General features: G+C 40.4%; 1 long non-coding RNA gene across 1 annotated transcript; it reads right to left on the bottom strand.

Moving 5' to 3' along the window:
• Positions 1-3,686: 3,686 nt before the first annotated feature.
• Positions 3,687-10,635, bottom strand: LOC118562015. Its single transcript, XR_004930439.1, has 3 exons — positions 10,589-10,635; positions 3,798-3,958; positions 3,687-3,717 (listed from the first exon to the last, which is right to left on the bottom strand). It is a non-coding gene; the product is annotated as an uncharacterized LOC118562015 (long non-coding RNA).
• Positions 10,636-12,412: the final 1,777 nt, after the last annotated feature.

Raw genomic sequence — 12,412 nt, 5'->3', positions numbered from 1 at the left:
ATAATAAACAATAATACATAAGAGAGATATTAGTCATCTGAAAAACACTTTGTCTGAATAAACTCAAACCTTAAAACCTTTTTAGTAGTAATGAGTAAATATGTGATAAATGCCATAAACATGGTAAATAAAAATAAACATGTAGAGAATAATAAAAATAATTCTAACAAAACAGCAGCAATATTGTCATGTCCTCAGCAGCCAGTTCAGGATACTCATGTGAGAGGGAGGCCCAAAAGTTTGCATGATTTTCCTGTTGGAATCTGGCCTTCAATGTTCTGTCACAAGATAACTCCAAGAGCTGTTCTTCTGTTTTACCTCTTAAGCCATTTCTTGTTGCAGCAGGTGAAAATGGATCAGCACCAGTCCCAGGCATCAGTGTTCACATCAGAGAAATATGAGCTGAAGTTCTCACACAGTGATGTTAGGTGTGAAGTCACAACATCCCTCACAACAGCAACAGACAGCTTCTCAGTGTTTAAAAAGTCAGTCAGTTGGGGAACATGTCTGTTATTCTATCTTGTATTCTTCTTCTTCATAAAGGTGGTGATTTTGTCACTAACTTAAGGATAGATGTGTAGCTTCCTTGGATAGAGAGGTTGAGGCTGTTCAATATGTTGAATATGTCTGCAAGATGAGGCCAACTTGGCAATGCAGTCTGGATCATGAAAGAAATGTACAATGTCCATTTTTTTCCTCTCATAAATTCAGCCATTTCTCTGTGTAGCTCAAAAACTCTCTGCAACACTTTTCCACGAGACAACCATCACACCTCAGTTATTAAGCAGTGCGTCATGTTCAGCTTCCAGACTTGGGCAAAGTTGACCAAACAGCCGTGATTTCAAAGCTCTGGATTTCACAAAGTTAACTGCAGTGATGGCTGTATTCAGAACAGAAGATCTGGGTCCATGTCTCTGGAAGCTAGTGCCTGCTGATGCAGGACACAGTGGGTAGCTATAACGCATGGATTGATGGATTTTATCCACGCTTCAACTCCACTCTTTGGGCCGGTCATCACTGCTGAGCCATCCGTACAAACAGAGAGACATTTTTCCAGCTCAGTCTCACTTCAGTCAGAAAAGCATCAACTAGCTTAAATATCACCAGTTGTCCTGCCCAAGACCTCCTTGCAGAAACAAAAATCCTCTAAAATGTTTCCCTCCCAGGGATAGAGCACCAGAGCTATCAGTTGAGCAGCAATGGAAATGTCTGTAGGTTCATCCAGCTGTATAGAAAACTGATCACATTAACACAGTCTATCCAATAACTGTTCCTGAATGTCAGCTGACAGTTCTTCTCCTCACAGTGTCGTCTGAAAGCGGGACAGTTTTCAACTTGTTAGCTGCTTCGGTGCCAAGTAGAGCCTCACGCATGTCCCCCTCAGCAGGAAGCACAAGGTCCTTTCCTATTAAGTGTGGCTTTTTACTGTTTGCGATGCACTATGCAACCAGATACAAAACTTTTTTGCTAGCACTTGAAGACAAACACATTTTGGTCTCCCATCCTCTTTCTCCATAAAGCCAAACTCGATGTAACTGTTGTCATACTTCCTAATTTTAGCTGATTTGGCTTTTACCTTACATGATAAGTTGGACAGAGTTAAATATTTGTTCATTGTGATACTTGACTCAACCACGACATATCCTCAACAGTGCCCCCTCAGGCCTAACATAGTTTCACAGACCCCCAACCCATGGTCTGGAGACCCCAGTTTGAGGGCTGTTGCACTAATGGACTCAGGCATGAACCTCCAAAGGCATCTAAACACAATTACAAAGTCTGCCTTCTATTACCTGAAGAACATTTCCAAGATTAAAGGACTGACGTCTCAGCAGGTTACGCAAAAACTAATCCATGCATTTAATTTTTGTCAAATCAAAAACTGAAATAGTGTTTTCACAGGTCCACAAAAAAAAAAAAAAAAAAAAAAATCAGACAGCTGCAGCTGATCCAGAACGCTGCTGCTCACACCCTCAATAAGACTAAGAAAACCTGGTCCTTAAGACCTTACAGTAACTCACTGTATCTCAGAAAATTGAATTTAAAATACTTGTGTTAGTCTATAAAATCCCTGAATGGATTATTAAATAGTCCGACGACCCCAAAGCGCTTTACAACCTGTAAAAAGTTGACTTCCTATATTCTACCAACTGAAACAAACATCCAGATGACTGTAAAAAGTGCTTAAAAGCCTGAGTTATTTTAAATCAAGATTATAAACAGATTTGTTTAGGATTGCCTTTGATTGTTCTAGTTAAACTGTTAACTTAAACATCATTTAAATTTGTAGTCCAATTTGTTTCTGTTTTTATTTTCCTAACTTTTAATCATGTAAAGCCCTTTGCATTGTCTTTGTACTGAAATGTGCTATACAAAAAAACTTGCCTTGTCTTGCATTGTATGGTTTCTTCTGTGCTTGTTTAAGCTAGATTTGTCACCAAATCTTTTTCCACATAGATCACAACAGAAAGGCTTCTGTCCTGTATGGATTCTCATGTGGGTGTTTAAATTTCCTTTCTTGCTAAATCTTTGTCCACATAGATCACAACAGAAAGGCTTCTGTCCTGTATGGATTTTCATGTGTATGTTTAAATCTCCTTTTTGGCTAAATCTTTTTCCACATATATCACAACAGAAAGGCTTCTGTCCTGTATGGATTCTCATGCGTGTGATTATATGTGATTTTCGACTACAGCTTTGTCCACATAGATCACAACAGAAAGGCTTCTGTCCTGTATGGATTCTCATGTGGGTGTTTAAAGTTCCTTTCTCGCTAAATCTTTGTCCACATAGATCACAACAGAAAGGCTTCTGTCCTGTATGGATTCTCATGTGTCTGTTTAAACTTCCTTTTTGGCTAAATCTTTGTCCACATAGATCACAACAGAAAGGCTTCTGTCCTGTATGGATTCTCATGTGTGTGATTACATGTGATTTTCGACTAAAGCGTTGTCCACACAGATCACAACAGAAAGGCTTCTGTCCTGTATGGATTCTCATGTGTGTGTTTAAATTTCCTTTCTCGCTAAATCTTTGTCCACATAGATCACAACAGAAAGGCTTCTGTCCTGTATGGATTCTCATGTGTATGTTTAAATCTCCTTTTTGGCTAAATCTTTTTCCACATATATCACAACAGAAAGGCTTCTGTCCTGTATGGATTCTCATGTGTGTGATTATATGTGATTTTCGACTAAAGCTTTGTCCACATAGATCACAACAGAAAGGCTTCTGTCCTGTATGGATTCTCATGTGTGTGTTTAAAGTTCCTTTCTCGCTAAATCTTTGTCCACATAGATCACAACAGAAAGGCTTCCTTCCTGTATGGATTCTCATGTGTCTGTTTAAACTTCCTTTTTGGCTAAATCTTTGTCCACATAGATCACAACTGAAAGGCTTCTCTCCTGTGTGGATTCTCATGTGTGTGTTTAAAGCTGATTTTCCCATAAATACTTTGCCACAGTTTTTGCAGCTAAGCTTAACTTCTGTGTGGCCTTTCCTAATTTTTTTCTTCTCTGTAGAACATTTCTTATATTCAGAGTGTGACAAGTGTTTCAGCTCAGAGAGAGGGTGCTCTACATTACTGTCTTCTTCATCCTCCTCAGTGTCTTCAGCCTCTGAAGAAGTGGAAGCATCTCCATGATCTTGTATCCTGATGGATTCTTTTCCTTCATTCTCTTCTGGAAGCTCTCTGCCTTCAATTTGGTCTGGATAAAGCTGTGAGAGCAGAGGAGACTGTTTATCATCCAAACTCTTTATGGAGGAGCAGCGACTGGAAACCTGATGGCATTAATCACCTCCTTCCAATTGAGCTGCTCTCCTGGCAGACTGATGTAGACTCCCTTCTGTTCCTCCTTTATGTGGGGGGGCTTTGGGTCATGCAGTACGGCACGAGGTCTGTGGTTTAAAGAAGCTTCTCCTTTAACAATCAGCTTCTTCTCAACATCTGCAGGAAACACTGAAACACATTATGCAAGTTAGAAATAATTTTTTTATCTCAGCCTAAACTGAGGCTCGTTTTAATTAAGATATATTTAGGAAATTTTGTTAGATTATGTGGACTTCATGTCCACAGTTCTCTATCCGTCTCTGTTGGGAGGACAGCGTAGTTGGACTACACTGCCCTGTTTCTAACATAAGGCGAAAATAAACATAACTTTTATATTAACTTACTTGGTTTATTGTTGCTAGCGTGGACTCCGGGCGCTGACCGCCTTACATGAATGCCCTTTTAGTTTAGACAGAAGAGAAATCTTTTTTTCCTTACTTTGATAAGGCTGTGGCTTGATGGGTTGAGTAGTTGTCTGGCAATCAGAAGGTTGTGGGTTCGATTCCAGCTTCCCCTTTCCACCCTGGGCAAGGCACTTAACCCCAAGTTGCCTACCGAACTGTGTCTCGGTGTATGAATGTGTGTGTGTGTGTTAGTGAGAGCTACTGGGTGAATGTGGCTATAGTGTACAGCGCTTTGGGTGGCCAGCATGACTGGAAAAGCGTTATATAAGTTCAGTCCATTTACCATAAGAAAATATTTTAGTTGATTATAAAAGGCACAATGTGAATTATCATATTCACATCCAGGCAATGAAAACACTACAGATTTTCATTATTCTACGGGTTTGTTTATCCATGTTGGTCTCATTGGTGAATGAGGCGGAGTTTCATCAAGCCTGTACGGTCCAACATTTCCCCCTCAGCTGCATCACTTAAAGCACACATGGGTTCACGCTGCATCTTTATGCATGATTCAGCTGCTGAATTTTACCTAAATTACATGTAACGCAATTTTGCGCACCTGACTTCAAGCGCAAGGCAGCAGCTCACAGAAGAATCACTGGTTCTGTGTCGTTAAAAACAAAAGAGCATGAAACACAGCTACTGACTCTCCTATTGATTTTAATTGGGACATTTTGGTACGAGTGGAAGGACATTAAACGTAGTGATTCACGTTTTAAAGGCTGGCCGCTGATAAAAGCACCTGGCTCCGAGGGAAGGGAGGGGAGAGGAGCAGTTAGATGGTTGAGGCACAGAAACACGGCGCACATAGTTAAAAAATGCAGAATAAATAAGAACGAAACTTATAAACAGACTAATTGGCGTTTTAGACTGCATCTGGTTAGCAGGTATGCTCTGATCCAGCGTGCAGCCATGACTGGTTCTGAATGAAGGCTTTATCTGGGAGCCACTCTCCCCCCTTGCCTCCTGATTCGCACTTTCACCGCTGGTTAAGACCAAAAAATCATGACTCTGATTGCTCTTCCTGCTGCTCTGTTAAGTGCAGCAGAAATAAGCTGTGAAAGAAGCTGAACCAGCTCCGCAGAAGGCGGGTCTAGACTGAGCTTTGGATGGACAGAGCTGTGAATGGATCATCTGCAGCCCAGATCCTGTCGCTCTCACGTCACGTTTGAGTGTTTGCGTACGTGTGTTTGTTGTCATATGAGTTGAAAAATACAGAAGAATCCACCCAAATGATGACTAAAAAACAATTTATTTGGTACAATTATTTACACGCCATGTGGCAGCTAGCCCTCTGAAATTCACTCGCCAAACGGGAAATTTACTCGCATTAGGCGTAGGGATGGGCGATATATCGAGTATACGCGATGTATCTCAAGTTTTCCTCCGCGCGATGGTTAAAATGGCTTTATCGCGACCATCGAGTGTAAATTTTCATGGCAAGATTGAGAAGCTGTATAGATATAAATAATAGACCAGTTCATTGTTATGTTTTGATGCGGGTTTTTCGCGCATGCGCGCCGGACTGGTAGGCAAAAGGCGAACACAATGGCGGACGCAAACAGAGAAACTGACGAGTTCTCCACGTATTTTTCTTCTTTAGATAACGTATCACAAGATCGTTTAAGGAGTAAGTTGATGGTTGATGGTATCAGATTGCCAGATCCACACAGCAAAAGCCTGAAGGCACGGAGCGAGTCTGTGAAATGCTGGCCAAGCGACATATACAGCTGCCTTATAAACACGGCAGGCCAGTACACACGAGAGAGCACGAAAGCCCCTGAAACCACTGGACGGCTACAATTATTTTATATCGGGACATAGGCACCACCAACCCCCGCGACCCCATGACGGATTAAGCGGGTCAGAAAATGGATGGATGAATGTTCAGACATGTTTGTGTAACATACGAAAAGGGAGTCAGACACAGAGCATGCCTCAGCAGAGATGAAGACCCGCCCGGTAGGTTAAAAAAAACATTGTTCACTACAGATTATTTTGCTGTTTTTGTCTTGTTAAAATGGGTGGGGGTGTCGGCGACGTTGCAGTGTAAACACAGACGTACTCGCGCGCGTGAACAGGGGTGTAATGCAGCCGCTGTCTGGAGCACATTATTGCACACTGATTGCACGTAGAAAACTAAAATGATGCGGCGTGCTGCTGCAGCGCATCGACTCCGCTTCTCCCGGCCCCGTCTAGCGATCGCCACCTCCCCTCCGCCGCTATTTAAGTAGAACAAAGACTAGTGCAAAATTAAGTTGTATTTACCGAAGATGAAGTGTAGACTGCAAATTCTGTCGTGGTATGATGGCTCCCCCAGTCCATTGGGAGTGTCTGCCTGCGCCCTTTTCATTGAAATTATCCATTTCTTTCTTCTTTCCTCGTCCTTCGGTAAACGAAAGAAACGTACATCCAACGATTTGGAATGCCTCTGTGTGCAACCGGGAGCACAACAAGTAGGCATTGTTTAGATTCCAAAAATAAACTAACTAAAAGTACGCTCTAAATCACCTTTTTTGTCATGGAGTAGACGAGAACAGTACTGTTTTTGCCTACCAGCGGGACCCGGATGTAGCGCTGACGTCACGCGTGAACTGGTCAATTTAATTCACTGTGAGTTTAGTTTTTCCCACATGCTATGAACGCATCACTCGCTCCTCCTCCAAATCAGAAAGAGTTCTGGCGCAGACACACACAACAACGAACCAGTGCATTTAGTTATGTTAACGAGACAGCAAGAACTATGGCGACAGCGGGTGTTTCAGGCAGCGATAATTTGCAAAACATGCCGTAACACAAAAAGGTAGCAGTAGCACAAATTTGTTCCACCTAAAACTTCATCCAGTGCAAAATCAAGTCTTGTAAACTCCGCGTGTCGACCCCGCCACACACACACACACACCGAAGGAAACTTTAACTAACCAGCCGTAAAACAGTTGAAACTGGCTTCTTCTTTTGCTTAATCCCATTTGACAGAAAAAAAATGTTTGTTTAAAATTCCCCAGCACCTAAAGAGCAATGGAAATATTTTTGAGATGTTCTGAATATGTAACTGCGACTGGTCAGTTGATTTTATAGTCAATATATAAGCTTTTGTTTTTGTCACATTTTTATTATACAAATTTTTATGTCTTAAGCACAAAGAGCACCTTTTATTTCAGGTTTATTTTGTGTCAGATTTTTCCTTGGTGTTCCTTTTGGCCGCTGGGATGTTCTGTTTTTTAAGGTCCAGTGTTAACCACTAAAGAGCTCTAATGTGACAATATTGTAATTTGTGAAAAGTTTCTATGTGCAGCTGTGGTTAAAAAAATGTCTCAAATAAAACATTTTAAATTAATTTTGATTTTGCAATAAAATTTTCAAAAAAAAAAAAGACACGTTAATATAAGATATACCAATGCAACTTTAGGCACTATGTGGCTAAAAACATTTGTTTTTCAAGGTTATTTGAACATATCACTATATATATATATATATATCGTGTATCATGATATAGCCCAAAGATATCGTGATATTAGATTTTCTTCATATCGCCCACCCCTAATTTGGCGTCTGGCGAGTGTTAATTTCGGACCCTGCTTGCAGACAGCTCAGGGGTTTGATCAGGCAGTGAGTGTACCGTAATGCTCTGAATATCTATTGAGTGGAGCGGCTTTGTTGCAAACCAAGGTCTTACTTACACAGTTTAACAGATTTTTGAGTCAATTGTACATAGGATCAGTAAATAAGCACAACTTTAATCACATATAAGGCGCACCGGATTATAAGGCGCACTATCCGTTTTTGAGAAAATTTAACGACTTTTATTGTCCGAAAAATACGGTAATAAAATGAGTGCAAGGAGAAGTCATTTATTTAAATGTATAAGTTTTGACTATTCTGCCACAACATGACAACTACAGTGTTTTGATATAATCTTCTGATTAATTCCTTCTAAAAACCCACCAAATGACGTGAAAATGTTAACCCACCCAAAGCTATTTTTCCAGTTAAAAAAAAGACAGATTGGCAACATTTTTTTTTTATTTTGGGATTTTATACAGATCGTTTTGCAGCACTGTAGCAGTGGTCACAGAGCAACTGTTCAGCCTAGCCCATCGTGTTCAAAATAAGACAGATTGGCAATTTATTTTATTTTGGGATTTAATTGAGATTAAAGATAAAATAAGAAGCTCAAGAACAAATCATGACGGTTTAAATAAAAAACATTAAAAAAGAAAATCTGAGTTCAATATTGAAATAGAAGTATGTTTGTAGCTGTTTAGTTGGTCAATTATTGAATAAATGTCTGTATTTTCATACACGTTTGTTGCTCCATGTTTAAGGTTTGCAACAAAACAATCCTGTGAAAATCCATTAAGGTTTTTGCCGAGTTTTGCTTGAATAAAAATTCTGAAAGTTCCTGCTGCTAAATATTACACTGAGAAGCGCTGCCGACCGCCCCAAGATGACGACCCAAAGGTTGACAGCGCCCATACTCGATTTGTGTATAACCCCTTTTCTTTACCTTAGTGCAGTTGTGCGCTCTTTATTGGGTGGTTACAGTCCTACACTTTTAACATGAGTCCAAGAAAGGTTGAGATTTGGGCTGTTTTCTTTTGTCCCTTTTAAACCGGTTCCATTTGCCCGGCTCTAATCGAATCCACCAGCTTTCGGAGCATTTCGATTATAGTTTTTTCAGTAGCAGTGTGGCTTTTTCCATCTCTACTCAAGAGTAGGACAAATCAGAGAGAAGGGACACAAAGTGACGTAAACAGACATTTTTCACCGATTGGCCAAGGACAAACAAGGTTTTCAATGTAGAATTTAAAGGAAAAGTTACATTTAGAGTGACGTCATTAATATTAAGAACCACTAAAAACTGAGTGGGTCTATTGTCATTCTCTCAGAACAGTGAGTCCCTCCCTACTTCCCTCAGCGCTGCCTCACAGGCACAGGCAGCTGCCTCATCCTGAAAAAAATCCCAAAATTTTCTTCAATTGAATAAAAAAACTGAAGTAATAATCTTTGGACCAAAGAGATCAAAAGTAAGCACACAGATTCAGCTGCTTCAGCTAGGAACCACTGATCAGGCATGAAATCTGGGTGTAGTGACGGACTCAGACCTGAACCTCCAAAAGCATCTAAAGACAATTACAAGGTCGGCTTTCTACCACCTGAAGAACATTTCCAGGATTAAAGGACTGATGTCTCAGCAGGATCTGGAAAAACTAATCCATGCGTTTCTTTTTAGTAGAATTGATCACTGCAACGGTGTTTTCACAGGTCTGCCTAAAAAGTGGATCAAACAGCTGCAGCTGATCCAGAACGCTGCTGCCCGCATCCTCCGAGAAAGTAGAGAACATCACCCCAGTTCTAAAGTCCTTACATTGGTTCCCTGTATCTCAGAGAATAGACTTTAAAATCCTTCTGTTAGTCTATAAATCCCTGAATTAGCTCCTAATTACATCACAGACTTGTTATCAGTGTATCAACCCTCCAGACCACTCAGGTCTTCTGGCTCCAGCCTGCTCTGCAGAACCAGAACCAGACATGGAGAAGCAGCATTTAGTTCCTATGCTCCGCTTATCTGGAACAAACTTCCAGAAAACTGTAAAAGTGCTGAAAGCCTGAGTTCCTTTAAATCAAGATTAACAACACATTTGTTCACGATTGCCTACGACTGTTCTAGTTAAACTATTTTAGTGAAACATCATTAGTTCAGCTTTGTAGTCCAACTGTTTTTAATGTTTGCTTTTAGTTTCTATTCCATTTTGTTTCTACATTTTATTTCTACTTGCTTTTATTCTGTTTTTTCCCCTATATTTTAATCATGTAAAGCACTTTGCATTGTCTCTTCACTGAAATGTGCAATACAAATAAATTTGCCTTGCCTTGAAAGCCCTGCATGCAGTCAGAGCAAAGAGAGCAGAGAGGAGACCTGCTCCATTTTCACACTGCACATGTATAACATGTGTAAAGCTGCTTTTGTTTCCTCCCTGGATTACAAAGGGGTTATAAATATAGTGTAAATATAAGTTTTAACATTCTCATATTTTTCTGACACTGTTGCCCTAAAATAATTACCTGATTACCACATAACTTGAATCACTTATTCACCTCTTCAATGTGTGCGGCTCTAATTACTATCTTTCTGGTACAATTAGATGTGTGCAGTGTGGATTCGGGCAATGTATAAAATTTCCTACATTACGACATAAATTAATCTTATTGTGTTTTGCATTTAAATAACATTTTAAGAACAGTTACACACGTCAATCTTTATAGTTTTGTCTGATAGGAAGCTGATGAATCCAGAGAGTTTTGGCCTTTAGCTGCAACACAGGACACAGAAACAAAGTAAACCAATCCTTACTGTTGATAGGAGCAGCAGTTAATGGAAACCTGCTATCAGTCTCCTCCTTCACAAGGAGCTGCTCTCCTTCCTGACGGGCCCCGGGTTCCTCCTGTTCCTCCTTTATGTGGAGGGGCTCTGACTCCTGCTGCTCCCCCTCAGGACTCTGTTCTTCAGGAGCCTCTTCTTTAACATCTGCAGCCAACACTGAAACACATTACATGCTTTATCAACAACTAGATCTTTACAATGTTACAACGATGGGAAAGATTCAGTTTAGAGAAAAAGATTTGATCAGCAGTGTAGAAAAAACTGAACTTAAGGAACTGACAGTTTCACCCTAGAAATGATCACCAGTAACTTTAGTGTCATTCTGTTGTGGAAATTTAATTAAATTATTCTGTTAAAATGTTTAATAATGACTAAATTGGATAGAATAAGTCGAGCTATAATGTGACAGTTAAACATCGATATATAAATATATATTTGTAGCTGATCAATAGGGCTTGGGATCCGCGTTGCATTGTGGGACGTGGCGGCCATATTGATGGCAACGCAACGTTAAAATACCTCTGACATAACGTTGTTGAACGGAGAGACGTAGAAGTAGAGTTGAGAAAGTATAGATAGAAAAAATATGTTAAAATCCCGAAAAGGATCTGAAATTTACCGGGACACATTAAATAGAGAAACCAGGGACCGGTATGTTGACAAAATCAGCATTATTATGGAGCGCCGACAACAACTTGTTGCCACTGTTTTGCATATCAGTCGTCTTCGGCTACCTAGTTTGTGGTGTGAGCGCCTATACTTCAGAACAGTTCCAAAGCTACAAATCCTTGGAGTCTCATGTGCAGTTTACGAATGGATGGGTTCAGGAGCTGCAGATCATAAAGCCAGCAAACAGTGGGAACACAGTAACTCGTACAAAGGTAAGCTGCGCTCAGACGGGCTCTGGCACCTGCTAACCGTTAGTGCTAACAACCACTCACACATGTAATGTACTTTTAACTAGCTGCTATGTGTTTCAAAGGTGTAGTTAGTAACGTTAACTGCCAACCCTCCCTAAACCCTCCGGGTTTCTCACATATTTGAGCCTTTTCCCGCTGCCGTTTTAGTATTTATGTGCATGTATGTGGTGTCGCGGTTGAAGGAAAGAAACAACGTAGGCTATAAAATAAAACCGTTCATCTTTAACTTACCAGAATGAAAATGCAGGGAACACACTCTCATTGACATCGGGATACTGTGGAAAGTTATGATCGGTAGTCTTAAAGCCGCGATCCAAGTGAGCCGACGACTCCATTGTGCTTGCTGTCTCTCCCGTGGTTGCGCCTCCAGGCAGGAAAGCGGTGGAAAATTAACCCATTTTCTATATTTTTCCCATGGCGATCATGTGTTGCGCTGTTACAGCCCACAATACAGCAACTGTTTACCATGGTTGAAATGAAGTTACGGTAAAATTAATCAAATTAAAACATGGCTGAGAGAGGGAGTACAGTATGCGGTAGTCATAGGCAGTAGTCTGAGTAGCGGGGGCGGAGCCGCGGAGGCTTTCAATATGGCGGCCACACAAAGTAATACGTCATGACGACCAAGCCCTATTGAACAGTTAATATATAAATGTCTTTTTATTGTTTTGTTGCATTTAATGACACAGTTTTATATTATTAGCTACTTTTTGGACCAGTATTTAAGTAATTTATTTCTTTATATATTCTAAATGTTGGCAGGATTGGTCCTCCATAGTGAACAGCCAGAAAAAAACACGTGACCCTCTTTCTAAACAAGATAAACAAAAAAGCGTTTTTCGGATGAATTTTTCCAAGCACGAAGAAAAACTTG

The sequence above is a fragment of the Fundulus heteroclitus genome, unplaced genomic scaffold (assembly GCF_011125445.2).
Source record: "Fundulus heteroclitus isolate FHET01 unplaced genomic scaffold, MU-UCD_Fhet_4.1 scaffold_790, whole genome shotgun sequence".
NCBI classification, from domain to species: domain Eukaryota; kingdom Metazoa; phylum Chordata; class Actinopteri; order Cyprinodontiformes; family Fundulidae; genus Fundulus; species Fundulus heteroclitus.
The sequence above is the reverse complement of the archived record's forward strand: the minus strand, read 5'-3'. Positions and strand labels throughout refer to the sequence as shown.